General features: G+C 40.8%; 1 long non-coding RNA gene and 1 pseudogene across 1 annotated transcript; both read left to right on the top strand.

The window, feature by feature from the left end:
• Positions 1 to 459: 459 nt before the first annotated feature.
• Positions 460 to 20242, top strand: LOC147001979 (uncharacterized). The gene is made up of 4 exons (XR_015044519.1): positions 460 to 634; positions 752 to 878; positions 16585 to 16706; positions 20164 to 20242. It is a non-coding gene; the product is annotated as an uncharacterized LOC147001979 (long non-coding RNA).
• LOC110301473 (complex I assembly factor TMEM126B, mitochondrial pseudogene) lies at positions 7452 to 8067 on the top strand (annotated as a pseudogene).
• Positions 20243 to 22127: the final 1885 nt, after the last annotated feature.

Genomic DNA, 22127 nt, shown 5'->3' with positions numbered 1-22127 from the left:
CCCTAACAGGCTAACCTGTGCTACATAGTGAGTCCCAGACCAGATACTCTGTATCTCAGATCCTTAGACCAAACCTAATCATGGCCTGGAAGACACTTAGCGTGTCCATGTCCTTAGCCCATGTGCTAATTTTGTCCTGAGCAAGCAATGCAACCTTGGAGATTCTTCTCAAGCCATGTAATATATGAAATAGAAAACTTCGGAATAAGTTATAAGCAAAATGTATTATGCAGCAAAATTGGAATTTTGATGTTACTCTCAATTTTGCCTCTTAGAATGAAAATATCAAGTTTATACAAACTGGAAATAACATGTCCTATATGTAATCATGAACAGCATTGTTTTTGATGATGTCTATAAATTATTTCAGAAATTTTTGGAGCAGACACATGAAGCACTATTTATTACATTCTAATCCCATATTGTCTGTCTATTTAGGAGACAGAAGTACCCCGGGATGATTTGAATATGGCTGTCCAGCACTTTGGGGGTACTGTTTGATAATGCCTGGCCTAGACAGTGTCTGAAGTGTCAACAGGAACATGCAACCAGTTCCATGGACTAAAACCCAGATTACCTGTTGGGAGGCCTGCTGTTCAGGGGACTGTGGTACAACTGGTGTTGAATAAAAGTGGTAAGCTGGAGGATAAGACTGTCACAGCTGCCAGCTTTCAGCTGAGAACCCTAGAGCATTCCATGGTGTTCTATCCAAGGCTTGAATATCTCACTCACTCATGTCTCCTGCCTGTAGCCCTGGTTCCATCTGGTGGCTCCATTCCTGCTCCTGCCTAGACCTTCAGAATTGGATGCTAGCTGTGTGGTTTCCACTTGACTGTGGTCATTGAGTCTTCAGATATGTTCTTCAATGTGCTTGCCAGGTGAGTCTTCTGAGGACTTCTGAGGGCACCTGGCAGAGATCAACTGGCAATCCTGTTCATAGAGCTGTTGCCTGCCTGCCGTTGATTTCTGTAGCTTCCAGAAAACACTACATTGTTATAAGGTTGGCAGAGAAAACCATGAGTGTAGAAAAGCTCCAGGCTTTGGAGGGGTCAGAATGGATGCTCTCAAACTTGGGGAACATGTGTCCCAGCATCCTTTCCCTGCAATATCAGTAACTGGGACACAGTCAGCCAAGGTTCCTTTTGGGTGCCATGGGTTTTATCGTATTCTTAAGGGACTGTGAAAACTCTGTGTTAACTCCTATATGGTTTCATTTTTGTTTCCATAATGAAATAATTGAGAGAAGATACTTTATAAAGGAAAAAAATTGTTTTGGTTCCTGATTCTGGAAGGGAAAGATTTAGAGGATGAATCTGGTGATGACTTCGCTACTGTAGAGTCCTGAGAGGAAGAAGGACATTGCACAGCCGGGGACAGGAAACACACACGTGTATATCTGCCTTTCTGAAAACTCTCCCTCATTTTATACAGACAGCAGGATTCAGTCCTGGGGCTCCAGCATCATTATTTTGCTCCACCCTGATCACCTCTCAAAGCTCCCCACTTTTAAATACTGTGGTAGAAATCACTTTCTGAGTTTTAAAAAAATTTTAAAAAAATTTTTTTTGTATATGTATGTGCCTTACTGTATGTGTGTGTACCGCATTCATGTAGTGCCCATATATGTCAGAATTGGGTATCTGAGTCCCTGGAACTGGAGATACAGATAGTTGTGAGGCTCCATGCATATGCTGAGAACTGAACCAGGGTCCTTTGCAAGAGCAGTAAGTGCTTGTAACCCCTGGCACAACTTTCCAGGTCACACTTTCCATCTTAATAGCTCATGATTGCCATCCAATTTCAGCACATGAAACCTTGGGCAAGGCATTCAAACTGTATATAGACCAAAGCAACTATAGACTGATAGAAAGTAGAGATTAAATGTCTATGCTCTGGACTTGTATGACCCAGGTTCAAATCCTGGATCAGTCGCTTATTCACCTTGTGGTCTTGAGTAGACCATGTCAGCTCTCTGAACTTTTATTTTGCCATTGAAGGACAGAAAGTACTAAACCCTGCCTTACCTGGCTTTCCTGTTTGTTAAATGAGATCAAACAATCTTAGTTCCTGACATACGGGAAAGATTCAGGAAATGTTTCTCTGCTAGATCAGTGTAAGAAATAAATCATGATCTATTTTTAGCATGAAGTACATTTAGAGTTCAGAGAATCACAGATAAGCAGGGGCACCAGGCCCCTGTCTTTCTTAGCTGGCAGCTACTTGTCTAGGTACTGTCAGTTCAGCCTAGGGTTGAAAAGTTACAGTCAAGTCTCCTACATGCCTGAGCTCACTATCAGAAAACGAGGGAGTCCCGAGCCCTAGAGTACACATTAGGTAATCCTTTTTACATCTCGAACTAGGTAGAATGGAGAATCCCAGGAAGGGAGAACACTGGACATTAGGAAGGTTCTACCTCCCTGAAGAGCCCGGGAAGCCAGGAGATAAGGTTAGGGATACTAAAACCACTCTTTCCTGCCAGGTCAGCACACCAGCCTTCTTTTTGTCTTTTCTTCACATTAATGTTCAACTTTATTTGGGAAGTAAACTGTCCCACTTTTGATACCCTGAGTCTCCAATGCTCTTTCTTTGAAGTGAGGATCGTTGGTTCTCACAGAATTAGCAGGTAGACTCCTTGAGTTTTAAATAATCACTGAAGAAACATTGGCAACCAACTCATCCATGTTTGCTACACAGGCCTGATGGGCATAACAGGCTTAAACGATTATTTAGCTTAATTTAAATTTGTTAGGGCTTCCCAGAGGCATTAATTAGTGTCTTGGCTAGCCACAGGGTCCAACCTTAGACCTTCTACCTGGTACTAAATGCCGAGAACTCTGCCTAAGTAGTCAAGTGCTGTCATAGCAGATGTGTCATCATGAAGCTGTATTGTACCCTGATTGATATTGCCCTTTTAGATTTGTATTATCAATCATAGAAAATGGTCACAATAAGCCCCATCCATGGTCCAGCAAACATACAGACACACAGATAAAACAAAACTACTGTGGAAGCTATGGTAAGGTCATAGTGGGAATGGAGCTTCACAAAGAGACAACATACTCCTTTGTATATTCTGTAGTCTTTGAAGCCAGTACCTCTTTTCTTTAATGCCCTTTTGATGTTTCATAGGATTCTAACAAGGACAGTTAAATAACTAAGTCCCTTAGGCACTGACACTTTAAAACATCTCTGGTTGGCTATGTACTGGTGGGCATCAACCAACTCTTCAACACTTGCTACAACGTTCCTCAGACTCATGTAGGGATCTCAGCCCCATGTGAGGCACCAGATGCAGCTTCTGATCACCATGGATGTTCCCAGGGGTTGATCTCAGTCATCCCATGTCTAATAATTTACATTTAATAAATTATTAGACTCATGTCTTCAGTGGAAGAGGCTATTGCTTTCCTATCAGTCCATGATAGACAGCGATTGGTAGTCTTGTGACTCTATGTTCCCTGGCATCATTGCCCCATTCTTTAGGATTAATTCAAGACCTGTCTCACTTGAGAGCCAAGTGTCCTGTGAAATCCTCATTTATAACTTCCTGCTAAGTTTGTTGAGTTGCCAGGACTTCTGTCTCTCTCTCTCTCTCTCTCTCTCTCTCTCTCTCTCTCTCTCTCTCTCATCTACTAGCTGAATGAAGGCTGTGGGAAGAGGGTAGAGATGGTTGAGTGGTTGAGGAAGGATGGGAATTAGTTGTTTTTATCTTCAAAGAGTTAAGCCAGGATAAGAAGGGAGCGAATCAGCCAAGTTGCATATCAGCTTGGCATTAGACCATGCAAGGGTGTTGTGGTACCTTTGGAATGAGACATTTCTATTTGATATGGGCATCAGAGCAAGCAGCCAAGCCAGTAAAAATCACTTGGCTACCATATTTTCAACTTATAAATGCTGGTCCCTGGGCTTGTGAGTTTTAACATTATTTTATTTAAGTCTCCCTGTTGCCTTACTTGGACTTCTGGCATAAAAACGATTAGCATTTATACACTATAGAGGATGTCACTAAGGCCAGAGAGCTCAACCTCGACCTGAAGGCTTGAAGGTGCAACTTCTCCCTGCCCTAAGTGTTGGAGTCGCAAGTGTGATGCTTGTTTGTTGAGGCCTTTCCTGCAGTGGATACTGGGCCATGCATCAGTGCCAAGGACTAACGAAGGACCCCAACAAATAGCAACATAAGGAGATATGAGCTGAAGTTTCTACTCCAGAGAGAAAAGCTTGGAACTGCATTTCAAAGTACACGACTTTGAAACTTTAGAACTCTTTCTTTTTCCTAGCCACCTATTATTCCATTCCATTTCTTGCTTGGCCATGGTGTGTTTGTATCCTCATCATTCTTTATGCAGATAGGGCTCCATTCTGTATTGTTACACTTTGGTTCCTGCCATGCCTGCTTGTCACACTGTCATTAACTATCCCTCTTTCAGACCCTGTGCTGGCTCTTGAGGGTAAAGGTCATGGTTCCATCCATTAAGATGATCCAGGCTGGGACCACATCCAACACACTACAGTGATTAAGAGCCAAGCCTCATCCAGAGCAACTTCCAGCTCTGCCAAGCAGCTTAATCATTTGGAGTCTTGGGGCTTCCCTCTTCTGTATACAACCTGATTAACTGGGAATAGCAAAACTGTGTGAGACATTTCATGCAAAAGCCCACCTAACTCCTCCCGTGTTGAAGCTAAATATCGGTTGCTAAAATGTTCTGCCGTCTGGGGTTTCCCTTCTATTCTTAATAGCCAGTAGTTTTCCTCATTTAGTATAACTAGCCCTTGAATCTGTTTTTACGTTGATTCCAGACAAAATGACCTTAATTTAAAACTGATTACAGGTTATGAGTTTGTAATAGGGGCTGGAAAGATGGCTGAGTGTTTAAGACCACTGCTCTTGAGGACTGGAGCTACGTTCACAGCATCTGCACTGGGTGGGTCATAACCACCTGTAAGTCCAGATTCGGGGTATCTAAGAGCCTCTTCTGGACTCTGGGGGTAGCTGCACTCCCAATACCTATCAGGCATACCTATCTCCAGTAAATTTACAGTTTTCAGGCAGGGAAGATATCTCAGTTAGAAAAGTGTTTGCTGTGCAAGCAGGAGGCTTGAGTTCAAGACCCAGAATCTATGTCCAAAGCCAAGTTTCATGTCAGCCATCTGTGACCCCAGTACCAGGGAGGCAGGGACAGAAGGAATCCCAGGGCTTGCTGACCAGCCACCCACGTCAAATCCACAAGCCCCAGTTCATTCTGTCTGAAAAACCAAGATGGATATCTGAAGAATGACACTCAGAATTGACCTCTGACCTCTAGAAGCACACATACCAGCACATACATGTGTTCTCACATACATGACCATGCACTTGCACAGGCAACCCTCATGTCCACACAGCAAACATACGTGCAGTTTTCTTCAGTATTGGTGGCATATTACATAATCAATAGTCCTTCATTATTCCTTTGGCTTCTCCACATCATATAACAAAATGGCTGTTGCTACATGTTCTCTCTACTGTGGGCTTAGATGTTTGGCTTAGAAGGAAACACATACATGTGGATAATCCTGCTTTCAACCTGGTTTCCTCTGCTGCCCCCACAAGCTGGGCTGCCTCTTGCCCCTGGCCACCTTTCCATGCCCAGTGTTTTCGCTCTTCTTTCATGTCTCCATGTTTTACTCCCATTCTGGAACTCTAGTTCATGGCTGGGTTTTTTTTTTTCTCTTCCCTGACTAAAGGAAGTACTTTTCATGCACTTTCTTAAGTTCTGATTCTTCAATAAACCTAATTTCCAGGGTTTTTAAAAGTACTTCTCATAGGTATAGCTTTCAATAATGCAATACAATTCTTATACAATAATGTTGAAAGTAAATATTAAAACTTTCCCACACTGCATATGTAACAGAAGTTATTTATGCTAAATAACTTGTCCTTTTATAGAATGAAAAGACATGCCACACAGGAGAAAATGTTCACAAAACACATTTCTAATATGGAACTTAACTGAAAAACTAACAACTCTTATATGTCAATAGTAAGGAAACAGATATGGTAGCTTAAGATGGGACAGATTTGAATTAACATTTTGCCCAAGGAGATACTAGCAATGAAATTATGCCCAGCATCATCAGCCATTAAGAAAATGCAATTGAGAACTACAATGAGATATCAATTCATAGGATTGACGAATGAAATTGATAAAGATAGTGGAGACCACGCATTGCTGGTGGGAGTGGTGAATGGGTAAACTATGCACAAAAAGCATTTGCCAGTTTCTTTAAAATATGGTTGATACTTACTATCTTCTAAACAGATAGCTACACAAGATACATGAAAACATGTCAACACAAATATTTATATATTAATGTGCTTGAAATACCATGGTAGGCTAAAGCTAAAATACTCTAAGCATCCATCGTATGATTCAGTCATCTAAAGGAATAAGTGCATGCTAACACATGTTACAACATGAAAGAAGGTTCAGAACTACCTTGCTAAGGAAAATTATACCAAGTGACTAAAAAAAGGTAAACCCATAGACCCAAAAAGCAGGTCAGCAGTTGCAAGGAGGTGAAGTAAGATGAGGACTTCCTGGACATGTTCTTGAGGGGGTGCTTTTAGGGTGATGGACATTACATAAGACTGGGTTGAGGTGATGTCTGCACAACTCTATAAGTTGACTAAAACTAATTTTACTGAAATAACTGTGTGATTACAATGGGCAGATTTCATGGGTTATAAAAATTAGATACTGAAGCTAACAACTTCAATTGTTGTTTTTGGATGTAGCTTTAGTGTTAGAATGCCTGGCTAGCAGGCATGAGATCCTAGGTATGATCCTCAGCCATACATAAATAAACAAGCTACATGCAATGGTATTTAATAATAACCATGTGAGATGACAGAGGTACCAGAATAGAACTGGGCTCAGTTCCCCTTTGGTACTTTCTAGCTGGCTATGAAGGAAAACTTGACACACCATAGAAGAGGGAGCCTCAACTGAAGAGTTGCCTCCATCAGATTAGCTCATGGGCATGTCTGTGGGGAATTGTCTTGATTGCTGATTGATGTGGTAGGGCCCAAGTCACAGTGAGCAGTATTGATTCTGAACAGGTGGGAAAGAAGACACCAATTGATTATCGATACCAAATTGTCATTCCTGAAAACATGCATATCAGTAACATTATATAGGCTGATCAGGCTGTATTTAGGAATATATATGTATATGTATATGTATATGTATATGTATATGTATATGTATATGTATATGTATATATATATATATATGTAATAGCAATGAATGTAAAAAGGCTATGAATTTCAAAGAGAGAAGGGAAGGGTATATGGAAGGCTTTGGTGGGAGGAAAGGGAAGGTGGGAATAATGTAGTTATAATCACAAAAAAGGAATAATGTAAAGGAAGTAAAAGTTAACACAGTATTCAAAGATCAAAACCTTTGACCAAGATGGCAATGCAAGAGCAAGAGGCTTGGAAGGAATTGAGAGACGCCGCTGTGGCATGGGTGTGGGATAGAGAAGCATCCCAAGACAGCAAGGTAGCAACATGGTCAGCTAATTCCTTCTCTAGTAGATGCAAAATTCAGAAGACCAATGGTCACTGAAATCATAGAAAAAGATTTTGAATGTTTTAGAAAAAAACTTAATACACATGGAACATATTCTTTGCAACAACTGTGGGTTTGTTTGGATTACTGGCAAACTTCATTTTCAGAAACAGTTTGAAAGTTCAGTACATAGCTTTGAAGACTTATGGATTCTTGACTACACTTGCCTTTTCCTCTACAGTTGTTGCTTACAGGCTCTTTGCACTCAGGTAGCAAGCAAGGAAAACTGTCTTCTAGGTTCACTGGTTGTCTTAGTATGAGGTCTTTCTTACCCTGGTGCTTTGGAGTCTTATGAAAATGGGTGTTTGATGGTCACATATAGCTCTGCTCCACTGTCTCCAAGAGGAAGAGTTAGACTCCATTGCTTACTCCCTTGTTAAACTGGGATGGCAGCATTGATGTTCCTCTACTTCAGGCAGTATTTGGAGTGTTTCATGGCTTACATCACTATTCTTAGTCAGTGGTGCTCAACCTTCCTAATGGCCCCAACCATAAAATTATTTTTGTTACTATTCCATACCCGTACTATTGTTACTGTTATGAATTGCAATGTAAATATTTTTGGAGATAGAGGTTTGTCGAAGGGTTCTTGAAGTAGAAGAACACATAGGAAAATCTGAAGATTAACCAAGGGTTCAGCAGAGGGCAGCTCAGCAGAACAGACTTTTTTGTAGTAAGGACTCAGGCTCTGGTCAAAGAGCAAGAAGTAACTCTGCCCCTTTTGTCTAGTATATAACATAGTAATATAGTGTATATATATAGTATATAACATAGTATATAACATAGTAATATAGTATATATATAGTATATAACATAGTATATAACATAGTAAATATAAACGCAAAACAGACAAGTAACAACAAAGTTCAGAACTTCAACAATTTTATTGATTATTCAACCACGCATTGATAAGTAATCTTTTAGGAAGAACAGACAGGGGAGCATAAGTCTTTGAACCAGCCAGTAAGCAGTGGTCCTCAGTGTTTTCCATTTCAGGTTCCTCCCTTGAGTTCTTGCCTCAGCTTTCCTGGATAGAGAACTGCAACCAGTAAAATTAATTAAACCCTCTTCTCTCCCAAGTTGCTTTTGTTCATAGTGTTATTGAAGCAATAGCAGAGCAAACATTAGCTTCAGACCCACAGCTTGGCTAGCACCATTTGCCTAGCTCTTCTAGGGAAGGAGAGTGTGCTGTATCCCTGGGGTTTCCTGCATGGTGTGCACATCGAATGTGTGCAGTAATGGGTAACTGTCTACCAGAATGAAGAGCAGCGGTGACTGCTATTTCTCCCAATGCTGCTGGAAGTGTTGAGACAGGGCAGTAGATAGTCCATCAAAGGCACCCGCCAGAAGAACAATGTAGTGACAGGACTGGCTGACAACAAGAGACAAAGAGCTGTGCTGTCAAACACTGCCCAGGGCAACCTGTCTCTTTCTGCACGGCCCAGTAGACTGTTAAAAGGGCCACAAAAGGCTGCTAGGGAGATGACAAGAACTTAAGAATTTGCTGAATGTGTTACCCTCGATAGCCAGAGTAAACCCGAGTGACCTTCCTGGGACACACAGAAGAGATTATTAAAAGAATATGGGCCAGACCTGAATCTAGACAAGGACATCAGGATGTGTATTTAAAGTCTTGGAATAAACTCACAAGTATTTGATCAACTCAATATAATTAATTACTTTGTTGGAAACTGATATTAAAACTAATATTTTTTCACAATTTGAAAAAGAGTTAGGAAAATTGGTTTAAAACTTGAAACTGGGCAGAAAAGATCATTGGTGCGTTCTCAGTGACAGGCTGGGTATTGTCCAGAATGGGTATCTTTTGATTGGCTTTTTATTGACTAAGCTATTTCACAAGCACAGGGGTAGAAGCCAAGTGGAAGAAAACCTTAATAATAGTACAAATAACTGTTGACTAGAGTAGATCAGGTTGTTTCCTGCAGTGGATATAGAACAGGTTGCTCTTACCATCACAATTGATTTTCCTTTCAGACAGTAACCAGTTTTGTGCAGTTTGGTAACTAAATGTTTTCATAATAAATTTTGGTGTGGCATTTTATCAGACAGTTGAAGGGCTCTCCATTTTCACCCAGCCCTGGAACGTCCTCTGATCCTTTCAGATCAGCCTTCCAGGCTGTTCTTTCTAGCAGGAGGCCATTTCTCACCGTTAGGTCTGGCTCATCTTCATTCCGTAGCGTCATACAGCATCTTCCCTGTCCAGGACTCACTTGTCCTGCCTAACGGCAGACACATCCACTGAAAGCAGTGAGAATCCAAACAAAGACAACATGAGGAGAGGCACCAGGAAGCAGCAGGCAGAACACACTCTACTGCCAAGTCTGCTCATGGTTAAGTGCCAGATGATATATTCCCAATGGGGCATGAGACAAATTCAAGGAACAGGTGGGAAGGTTTTGAATAGCCCACCTGCCATTTCATAATCCCTCCAAGTGGGCTGTTTCTTTCTTCAAACCACCAAATACAAGTCTCCTGACTCTCGGTGGGCCCAAGACCCATGCAACCATGGTTTGTAGAGAGAAGGAGAGGAGATGTGGCTAAGCTTCCAAGTGACCACTTCACAAGGCCGGAACTTGTGAATCTAGTTCAGATTCCTGCATGGACCCAGCTCTGCCTTGCCAGTCCCCATCTCTTTCCTATTAAGCTAAGTCTCAGAGGGAATGTCTCTTACATATTTTCAAAAGTTATAGTAGCAGGGCGGTGGTGGTGCACGCCTTTAATCCCAGCACTCCGGAGGAAGAGGCAGGCAGATTTCTGAGTTCGAGGCCAGCCTGGTCTACAGAGTGAGTTCCAGGACAGCCAGGGCTACACAGAGAAACCCTGTCTCGAAAAACAAAACAAAACAAAACAAAACAAAAACCAAACAAACAAAAAAAGTTATAGCTTTCTATTTTTCATATATAAGCGTGGTTTAACACCAGTAATAGCTTTCTCATTCGTGTGAAGAATTGGCATTTCAGGTGGAATTAGTTTCCCGAAATACATCTCCAAAGCTGAGCAAGCTTACTTAATTTATACATTTGTGGCCAGGCATGTCTATCTACAAATAGCAAGATTTCAATATTTGTAAGATGACTTCTTAAAAGACATGGGACAGAAAGTATTATATACACACACACACACGCACACAATATACCAAGACAAACAATGTTAAATTCACAGATACTTATGATTTTAAAATTATTACAAAACACAAAGATAGTCATATTTAGTTAGAAATAGTATTACTTTGCTCATGATATATTTGAAATGACACAGAATGTTTGACATGATAACTATATACACAAAGAGAATAAATAGTATTGGCAATACTAATATTAGGCAAAGAAGTTCCATGGAGAAATTGGGTCAAGCAGTGACTTAATTCATATAATATTAAAAATGATGCCATGTTGCTGTTGTGAAGGCTGAGATGTATCCTGTAGACCCATCTCCGGTAGGCAAGTGTTACCATCACAGTGTGACTGCCAACTGTGTGATAACCACACCTGGAGTCGTTTCTTGACTTGTAAATTTTGAGCATTATCAAAACCTCTAAGTAAAGACTGCAGAGAGGCGCTTGGGAAGAGTAGAGTGTTTATTATACGACAACGTCAGTACCTTCAGCTTAGCTGTCAACCAAACAAGGCGACAGAAAGAAATAAGGACAAAGAGAACCTGTAGAATATGATTAATAATCTTTGCTTAATAAATCTATTGGAAAATTTAAGAGTAAATAATTACTTTTCATGTCAAAAGAATATTTTTAAAACCTAATCATTTATCAACACACATACAAACACACTGAACCCCATGACGCTCATACCAAAGAGAAGAAATTACATGAGCAATGTTTCAAATCAAAGTTTCAAAAGTAAATTCCCAAAATAGCTAAATAAAAATGTCAAAAAGCATAGTTGCATATATATTTCTAAACATAAGATGGTAAGATGGTGTGTCTATACATATATATATATATAATGTATATATATATATATATATGCATGCAATAACAATTGGTAAAAAAAGAGACTATGAATTTGATGGAGAGAGGGGAGGGTTTGGAGAGATGAAAGGGAAGAAATAAGTATAATTAAGTTATAATATCAAAAATAAACAAAAAGAATCATAGTAGCAGACAATTTTTCAATGTCAGTATAAGTATTGTCTTTTAAAACAAACAAAAACAGTGTTACCGAAGTCTTAAGGGAGATTTCACTATTCTTTCTGTGATTTGCTCCTTTTTTTGCAATAGGGACCCTCTATATCTATGTGCCTTTAGCCACCACCCCCATATCAATGTCTTCAGTCCTCATACATATGTGTCTTCAGGCCCCCATTTCCATGTCCTCAGCCCCCCATATCCATGCATCTTCAGCCCCCATATCCATGTGTCTTCAGTTTCCCTCATATCCTTGTCCACTAAGGGTCAATGAGGAAATTTCTTTCCAAACAGAAATAATTAAATTAAAAATTGGAGACATCACATTAAATCCAAATAATTCTTTGAAAAGAGCCAATTATATTGGCAAGCTCCACAAATGTAATCACAATAAATTCAAAACCAAAACATTTTAAGGAAAACATCAATAATGAGAAGTAGATTTAAGTAATTCGACAAAAATTGTAAAGATACGAAGAAACTTCAGTGAATTTTTCTAGATGCATTTTAATACTTCAAGTAAATCAAGAACATAACACAACTAACAAGTTAGTGGTCAATTCCATGAAAGAAGTTGAATAAAATAATAGCCAGAAGCTGGAAAGAACCCAGATACCCCTCAAAAGAGGAATGGATACAAAAATGTGGTACATTTATACAATGGAGTACTACTCAGCTATTAAAAAGAATGAATTTATGAAATTCCTAGGCAAATGGTTGGACCTGGAGGGCATTTTCCTGAGTGAGGTAACCCAATCACAAAAGAACTCAAATGATATGTACTCACTGATAATTGGATATTAGCCCAGAAACTTAGAATACCCAAGATATAAGCTACAATTTGCAAAACACATGAAACTCAAGAAGAACGAAGACCAAAGTGTGGACACTTTGCCCCTTCTTAGAATTGGGAACAAAACACCCATGGAAGGAGTTACAGAGACAAAGTTTGGAACTGTGACGAAAGAATGGACCATCTAGAGACTGCCATATCCAGGGATCCATCCCATAATCAGCCTCCAAATGCTGACACCATTGCATACACTAGCAAGATTTTGCTGATAGGACCCTGATATAGCTGTCTCTAGTGAGACTACGCCAGGGCCTAGCAAACACATAAGTGGATGCTCACAGTCAGCTATTGGATGGATCACAGGGCCCCCAATGGAGGAGCTAGAGAAAATACCCAAGGAGCTAAAGGGATGTGCAACCCTATAGGTGGAACAACCAGTACCCCGGAGCTCTTGACTCTAGCTGCATATGTATCAAAAGATGGCCTAGTCGGCCATCACTGGAAAGAGAGGCCCATTGGACTTGCAAACTTTATATGCCCCACTACAGGGGAACGCCATGGCCAAAAAGTGGGAGTGTGTGGGTAGGGGAGTGGGGGAGGTATGGGGGACTTTTGGGATAACATTGGAAATGTAAATGAGGAAAATACCTAATAAATTAAAAAAAAGAAGTTGAATAAAGAGAATAGAAACAAGAAATGGAGTAAATGCAGTTGGAGATCTCTTGCTAATGGCTCTGCATGCTGAGAAGTTTATAGAGAGATTACTCTGCATGGTGAAGAAACACACGATTCCTGTGTGACTGAGATGCTTCGTTATCACGCAGAAAAAGGAACAAACACCTTAACAATTCAGTTTATAAGCCTGATGCTAAAACTTTGCACATTGCAATCCAAAAATGAGACAGCTATAGATAAAATGAAAAGCTATGTAAACGTAAGCATCCTATGTAATACATAGGTAAATCATAGCTCCTGCTTTTGTGGACTAAAAGCTATAACCTATGATCAAATTAGATAATTACAGAAATATGTGATGAATTTAATCAGGCAATTATTAGTGTGCTCAATCATATCACTAGGATGAGGTAAAAGATTTTAGCAAATAAAATTTTAATATCTAGTCTCTACTTTTATTCCTCTGAGAGAAATATATAGTTTATCTAGTTAAAATTGAGGGAAAAGGACTGAAGCCCAGAAGAAAGAATGTAAACAGGCACCTTAAGGAAATAGGAGGTTGGGGGGATCCCCCCAAAATGCACTAGAGTCCTGGGAGGTCAGAGACTCCCAGGACTCAAAAGGAGGGACTTTAGACCTGACAGTAGGGAGAGGGAACTTATAGAGCCCACCTCCAGCCGGAAGACAGGACATCAAGTGAGGGATGAGGTTCCCATCTCACAGTCACATCTCTGACCCTTAATTGTTCCTGTCTGAAAGAATTACAGGGATGGAAATGGAGAACCTGAGGAAAAGAAGGTCCAGCAACAGGCCCAAAGTGAGATCTAGCTCAAGGGGAGTGAGATCCAGCTCAAGGGGAGGTCCAAGGCCTGACACTATTACTGAGGCTATGGAGCACCCACAGAAAGGGACCTATCATGACTGCCCTCCGAAAGACCGAACAAGGAACTGAAAGAGTCAGATGCAGGTATTTGCACCCAACCAATGAACAGAAGCAGCTGACCCCTGTTGTTGAATTAGGGAAGGCTGAAAGAAGCTGAGGAGAAGGGCGGTCCTGTAGGAGGAGGAGCAGTCTCAATTAATCTGGACCTCCGAGATCTCTCAAACACTGGAACACCAAACATACAGCATATACCAGCTGATATGAGGCCCTCAACACACATACAGTAAAGGACTGCCAGGTCTGTGTTCATTCAGAGATAATGCACCTAACCCTCAAGATACTGGAGGTCCCAGGGAGTTTAGAGGTCAGGTGGGGTGGAGGAGGGGGGGGGCATCCATGTGGAGATGAGGTGGGGTGGGGAGGAGGTGTGGGATGTAGAGCAGTCGGAGGGTGGAGAGGGAGGGAATGTAATATGGAGTGTAAAAAATAAATTAAAAATAAAATAAAATTTAAAAAGAATACCTAAATTAATATCTTAAAATGAATAGCACAAAACAGAAGTATTTTCCTCTAAGATAAGAACACTTAGAGTAAACATGGCTACTGACTGATGTCTGAGAGGCTTAAAGAACTGCAGTGAGGTAAGGAGGCAAAATCACAGGTATAAAAATTAATAAAACATAAAATTTTAACAGAAGAGATTTGATCCAAAAATATTAAGAAAAGCAAAATACACAGCATATCTTTTCCATGTTTAAACAGTAACAATTAAGAAAACAAAGAGAGAGAAAGCTCTATCCCACTTCAGTTGAAGTGGAAACTTAAGGGTTCTTTGGAAAGTCGCTTGGATGGTGTTTTGCTGGGGCAAACACATGAAGGAACAGTTAGCTGAAGCAGACACAGGAGAAAGGATGTTCTGCTAAAGCAATCAAGTAAGAGGACACATGATGCTCACAACACACATGTATTGGTTCAGCTTACATTATGTAGTTGAGCGCCATTTGTCAGGACTCCATAGAAAGAAATGCACCAAAAAACTTCTGGTAGTGTGCTGCAGTTTCTTACAGATTCCTTGGACTTGGGCTGATTGGCAGAGTGATATCAGCTGAGACAGACATATGTGCTGAGACAAGACCTGTGGAGGATACATGATGTTTAGAGGGTATAAAGAGGACTCAGCAGACAGGGGTGGAGGCCCCAAGCTAGGCTTGCTTATAGAGTTAGCTGTGCAACACTTGGGGTCCCTGAGAGAGGCACAGCAAAGAACTTTTCCTGGCCTTCCTCCTGGTCCCTCCTGCTGACTGGTGCTGAGGCTGAGAGTGAGCCCTGGCTGTCTCCTAGGTAGTGTCATCACTGCTGATTCATGGTTGCTATCCTAACTCTACCGAACTGGACTGCTAGTGTAGCCTTGAAGTGTTTTCGAGTAGGTGGAGCTGCCATTGCCTGCTAACTTAGAAACTGAACTGCGGATTTCCAGACAACACAGATGGGAGTTGTTACAGGAAACCTTTCTAAACAGGTCTACTTCCCCCATGTCCTTTCTTTTCCACTATCTCTGATAGGTAGTGGGCTACAAGGGAGGTTAAAGTATTTAAGAACCATCATTAAAAATAGGATATGAAAAATTAAAGGTACAGGGCAGGGATAAAAAATTTAAAAATATTTTCAGTGATAACTTAAAATATGAAGTACCCCAAAATAAATTCAGTGGTAAGCATTCAAATTATCTTCAATAATCTGTTACTTCTTTAGTTCTAGAGACATGACATCCTTGTAGAGATAATTTTTATTAAGAATTATACTGGGTTAACAAAGCTACACAGTGACAAAACCCATAATAGGATTCTTAAGAGATCATTTGATGTGCAGTCATTCTTGAAATGGTAAAGTTGTAGATTAACTGAGAATTAAGTGTTTTCATGGGGTGGGAGTCTTGGTGTATTGAATGGGGTGGGTGTCTTAATGTATTAAATGGGGTAGATACCTTACTGTATTGAATGGGGTGGATGTTTTAGTGTATTGTATGGGGTGGGTGTCTTGGTGTATTGAATGGGGTGGGTATCTTAATGTATTAAATGGGGTAGATACCTTACTGTATTGAATGGGGTGGATGTTTTAGTGCATTGAATGGGTGTATGTCTTAGTGTATTATATGGGGTGGGTGTCTTAGTGTATGGTATGGGGTAAGTGTCTAAGTGTATTGAATGGGGTGGGTGTCTTAGTGTATTGAGAGTTAAGTGTTTTGTGGGGTGGGTGTCTTGGTGTATTTTTGGTTAGAGGTCAATGTGGAAGTTGGCTCTTTCTTTCCACCATGTGTATCCCAGGGTTCAAACTCAGCTCTTCAGGATTGGCAGCAAATGCCTTACTGGCTGAGCCATCTCTCCTTCCCCAGCTGAGACTTTTTTAAAAATGTGTAATGAGAAATGAATTACTAATTCCACTGTCTAAATATTCCTTACAGAAGCATTGCAGTAATGGAAAGAGACAGATGGACCTGATCAAGACAGTAGGACATTCAGAATGGATCCATGTTGAGATAAAAGTGACACATTTCTAGTATAAGAAAATTTCAGTTGAGAAAGGGTAAGTAATTCCATGAAATCTTTTTGTTTGTTTGTTTTTGTTTTTGTTTTTTGTTGGATACTTTCTTTATTTACATTTCTTTTTTATTAGATATTTTCTTTATTTACATTTCAAATGTTATCCCCTTTCCTAGTTTCCCCTCCAAAAATCCCCTATCCTTTCCTCCCTCCCCCTGCTCCCCAACCCACCCACTCCTGCTTCCTGGCCCAGGCATTCCCCTATTCTGGGGCATAGAACCTTCACAGGCTCAAGGGCCTTTCCTCCCATTGTTGACCAACTAGGCCATCCTCAGCTACATATGCAGCTAGAGCTATGAGTCTCTCGGTGTGTTTTCTTTGATTGTTTGTTTAGTCCCAGGGAGCTCTGGGGTTACTGGTTAGTTCATATTGTTGTTCCTCCTAGGGGATCATGAATTCTTTTATGCAACTATTATCAACTATATTGAAAAGTAAATGTTCTCTAGTTTGCATTTAGAGTTAATATGATTTGTAAAATCATATTTTTCTAAAAAGTGCAAAAGACTTAAGAAGGATGTATACATATAAAATGAGTGCACTGTACAAGCAAAAAAGTTCACACAGACACAGAGATACACAAAACACATACCCACATAAACACAGACAGACACATACACCAGTGCACACACAGACACAGAGAGATACACAAAACAGACAGAGACATACACCAACACAGAGAGACACACACAAAGACACACATACACAGGCACACACATATACAGACACATATTTAGACACACAAAGAGACACAAACACATAGGCAAGTGCACTTGTGCACACACATACACAGAAAATCAGACACATGGAGAGACACACACATGTGTGTGTGGATGTATATAACATTTTTAGTTCTAATGCAAAGGAAAACACCAGTTTAATGTCTTAATCCTGTGTGAGAAGATAGTTAAGTGAAACAAAGATACACGATAAACTAAGAAAAAACGAAATCCTTGAAAACTATTAATCTCTGTGATATAGGAAGACCTTTCCCCAGTGGCTGAGCAATTTTACTCATTCAGGACTCATTGGGCACTTTGCCAGGCTGTGCTGAGGTCCTGGAGTTTCCAATGACCAGATAGGTAGGAATCACACCCACCATGGAGCTGAGTACCTTGGGCAGACTGGTTTTAGAACAGCAAATATCGACTGGGAAGCTGGGCAAGAGTACCTGGTGTGCAAGCACAAAGACCTGAGTTCAGATCCCCAGAGCCCACATAAAAAGTCACATGTGGAGTCATGTGCGTGCACCCAACACTGCAGGTAGAGACAAGACAGACCTGGGGCTTGTTGGCCAGATAGTCTAGCCAGTTGGTGAACTTCATGTTCAGTGAAAGATCCTGTGTCTAAAACTAAAATGGAAATGCATTCAGTGTTGACCTCCAGCTTCCCCACTTCACTTAGCTGCATGCGTACGTATGTACACACCATGCACACATGCAAATACTAATAAAAATAAAAAAAAAATAGTGTGATGGTTAGTGTTAACTGCAAACTAACAGACTCTAGAATCACCTTGAAGACGGGCCTCTGGCTAAGCCCGTGGGGGATAACCCTCACTGTACTACCTGAAACCCCGCCCTCTGTGCTTGCACTATCCCCAACTGGGATCTTGGACTGTGGAGACAGAAAGGTTGGTTGTGGCATGCAGCCTTCACTTTCTGTTTCTGATCCCCTTAGGATACTAGGATACGACCAATTGCTTCAGGCTCTCCTTTCCTTTATTTCCTTTCCAACAAAGTTCAGCACCCTGCACTAAGAGCTAAAAGTTTTTCTCCCTTCAATTGCTTTTTGGGATATTTTATTTCAGTAACTGGAAAAGGAACTAAGACAAATACTGATCTTCATTAGCAATCAAATATGGGTGAACATAATCTTCATTATCTAAATCGGTTTTTAAAAACTTGATTATGCTGATTATTGTCAAGAGAATGCGAAGGTATTTATCTGTTTAATTAGGAGAACTTTCCAGAAGGCTGTTTACAGCCAGCCTCAGGGAGAGGAGTCAGTGCCTAGTGATTCTCCTATCGTAACTTGTGAGAATCAAACAAACAGCTGATTATAGAACAACATATCTAAAGGGTATTTGTCTGTCACAGTGGCTTGAAACACACACAAGTAGCAACACTTGGGGAATTACAGGAGAATGTTGAGGAACAGAGACATGCGTTAAATGAAAGTGCAATTTGCACTTTACACAGATGAATTCATTTTTAAAATACACAGTGTTTACATAAAATATGAGAAAGACAGAAGCTAAAATATCAAAGAAGGCTTGGTCTTGTGGTAGTTGTAGAAGCTTTTCATTTCTTCCTTGTGATTTAGATAATGTAGATTTTGTACTTTTTCTTTTGTTTTGTTTTTTTTTTTTGAGACAGGGTTTCTCTGTGTAGCCCTGACTGTCCTGGAACTCACTCTGTAGACCAGGCTGGCCTCAAACTCAGAAACCCGCCTGCCTCTGCCTCCCAAGTGCTAGGATTAAAGGCATGCGCCACCACTGCTGTTCTCATTAAAGTTGATATCCAACTGGAGGATGTTCGTGTGCCTTATAGAGCTCATATTTTCTTGAGTTTTGATGTATTATTGATTATTATTATCAGATTCTTAGGCTAACCCTTTCAACACTGCATTAAATCCCTCAGGCCTGAGAAAAAGCTGTCAAGACAGGAAGGACGTTTGAGGGCCCAGAATAGGTTAGGGATGGAGAAGGAGGTGCATCCTGCAAAACAGGATCAGAAACTGTCATTATATAAAGCATTGTTCATCCTAGGTTTTTCATTAATCTTGGTTTTTAAATACATTAAACTACTTTTCTAAAGAACTGTGGTTTTTGCCAGGTAGTGGTGGCGCACGCCTGTAATCCCAGCACTCGGGAGGCAGAGGCAGGTGGATTTCTGAGTTCGAGGCCAGCCTGGTCTACAGAGTGAGTTCCAGGACAGCCAGGGCTATACAGAGAAACCCTGTCTCGAAAAAACAAACTAAAAAAAAGAAGAAAAAAAAAAAGAACCGTGTTTTTTTGGGAACCTCTTAAAATTTGTGCCTATGTCAAATGCTTATCTCCACCAGTCCCTGCTCCCTCACAGGATTCCAAACATTCCACACTCCACAGAAAGTATTATATCTGTATGTTCTGCTTCTGCTGCCTGGTTAGTGGGGGTGAGGGTGGGGGTGGGGGTTTGGGGGTAGGTGGTAGTAGTTCTTTCCTGACAACATATACACAAACATTTGCCCTGTAGGCTCAGGGAGGGCAGCATCCCAGGCACCCATGGAGAGTGTCTTCCAACTGGCCCTAAGATAGGTATTAAGTCTCTCTTAGCTCACTAACCATCACAAAAGCCAAGCAGACAAGTGCTCTAGCTATGATCCCAGCCTCAGTAGACAGACAGGATGTCTCTAGCTGATCACTGTGAGAGTCCTGTAATGTCATCTTTTCTTCTCCACAGTCTTCACCAGTGGCAGCTGGGGAATAGATGCAGCTTGTCTCTTTTGCAGCTACATGTGGCCGTGGATTGAGCTCAAGGCAAAGGAGAAAGGTATTTGGCAACTTGGAGTCAAGTCTATGTCCTTTGTGTGGGCTGTGTGTAAGGACTGCAGCCGATGATGGGACTAAGTTAGACCACAAGAAAAGCACAGGTAAACGGCAGAAGGCAGCTCTTCCTGATACGAAAGTACGATGCCAGGTCTGGATTGATGTTTACAGGAGAGAGAAATAATTTTCTATATAAATAAAAATCAGTTATCTTAAAATTTTAAAGGTTACAGACCGACTTAGTCTTAATTTATCTTCATACTGATAACTACTATTTTGTAGATGGGGAAATTGATACGTGGAGAAACTTAATCACCTTTAATAAGATTATAAGTCCATTTGAGGGGCAAGTGAGCATCTGATTGTTTGCAACATTAGTGTTCCAGGTCCTAATCATGGGCTCTGTAATCCACGGCTCTTAGAAGAGCTCCAAATCCAAGTACAGGGCATGGAGTCCTATATTTCAGACGTGCATCCCTATGTCTTTCTCCATCCAGAGCACTAGATTCTTCTGTGTCAACAATTGTATCAGGAGCTGTTTTGTGGAAGGGATGCCTTCTCAGTTCCTGTCCACGCTTGCTCTGCCTTCTGACTGCCTGTGACACCAGCTCTAGTGATCGTTGAGGGTCATCCATCATCATTCCCCATTACTTCTGTTCTTAACAATGAACAGCCTCAGTAAGAGTTGCAGAGGTCTGCTTCTCTTGGACGTTCATTCAGAAGCTCCAATGCCTGAAGACAGTCTCATGGAAACCCAGCCAGAGCCCAGGACCACAGGGCAGCCCTGTGGAATTCTGACATCATGCTGTTCTGCTTTGTTTAAGTGACTCAGCGTGTTGCTATGTTTATCCCCTCTAGTCAGGCCAATGCTAAAGGAAGTTTATTGCTCTGCATTTTCAGCAACTGGTGCCTGAAGCATTCACTGAATGAGTCTCAGGCTCATAGCTTGTTCCCCTCTGGATCTACTCATCCACTCCTCCCATTGACCACTGTCTCAGCATTAATGCATCTGATGGCACCAAACCTTGGTGGCTTGAGGGAAAACAGTCGCCAAGCAGAGATTGGAATCACATTTTTTTTAAATTCATATTTTTACTTTTCTGCAACTTATTTTCTCTCAGCTTTGTGATCCAGCAGGCCACAGTAGACTGGACTGAATCTTTGATTCGTTCATATTTTTTTTCCTAGACTTTCAAAAGATTGATAAGCTTGTTCTAACGGGTCAACATGTTTGATGATGTTAATCTACCAGGTCTAAAAACGGTGCATTGCATAAGCCCACAGGATGGGAATTAATCCATTTGCCCATTCTGAAGTGTAGGCTATGTTTGTGGCCCCTTTGTGAAGAATAATCATTGTTATTTTAGGAAGAACCTGAGTTTATCCAGCTCTTGTTAGACATGGATAAATCTAGACCCTCACAACAAAGTGGAAGTGTGAAATCCATGACCTCTTGCAAAGTAAACATATATTATCATCTCATGTGTCCGGTTGTGGCATTAATAAAAGCACTTTGTCTTGGCTCACACCCATGCACAGGCTTCTGATAAGACATGGAAATGGGATTAATGATTTTTTTTCCTGTGAGTATTAGGTTGTTTCTAATGCTGAACAATTTGGACAGTTTTGGGGAGATAAATTCTTGGTGTACTGTGACTCCTCTTCAAAGGACAACCTGTCACTTGAACTTTGCCAGTCTTCCTCCATACACGGATGACAGGTGCGGAGACAGCAGGGACGGAAGTCAGGCCAGACATGTTTGATTCACTCATCTGGTATTTACTTATCTGGTTAAGACCTACATTGCTTCTTTGGATGAACAAAAGGTTATAAGTTCTCTGCGTAACATTAAGTTTTAGCTTTGCATTCCTAACTGAA

Source organism: Mus caroli, unplaced genomic scaffold, assembly GCF_978045245.1.
Source record: "Mus caroli unplaced genomic scaffold, Mus_caroli_1 scaffold_11, whole genome shotgun sequence".
NCBI lineage: Eukaryota > Metazoa > Chordata > Mammalia > Rodentia > Muridae > Mus > Mus caroli.
This window is presented reverse-complemented; position numbering and strand designations above follow the sequence as displayed.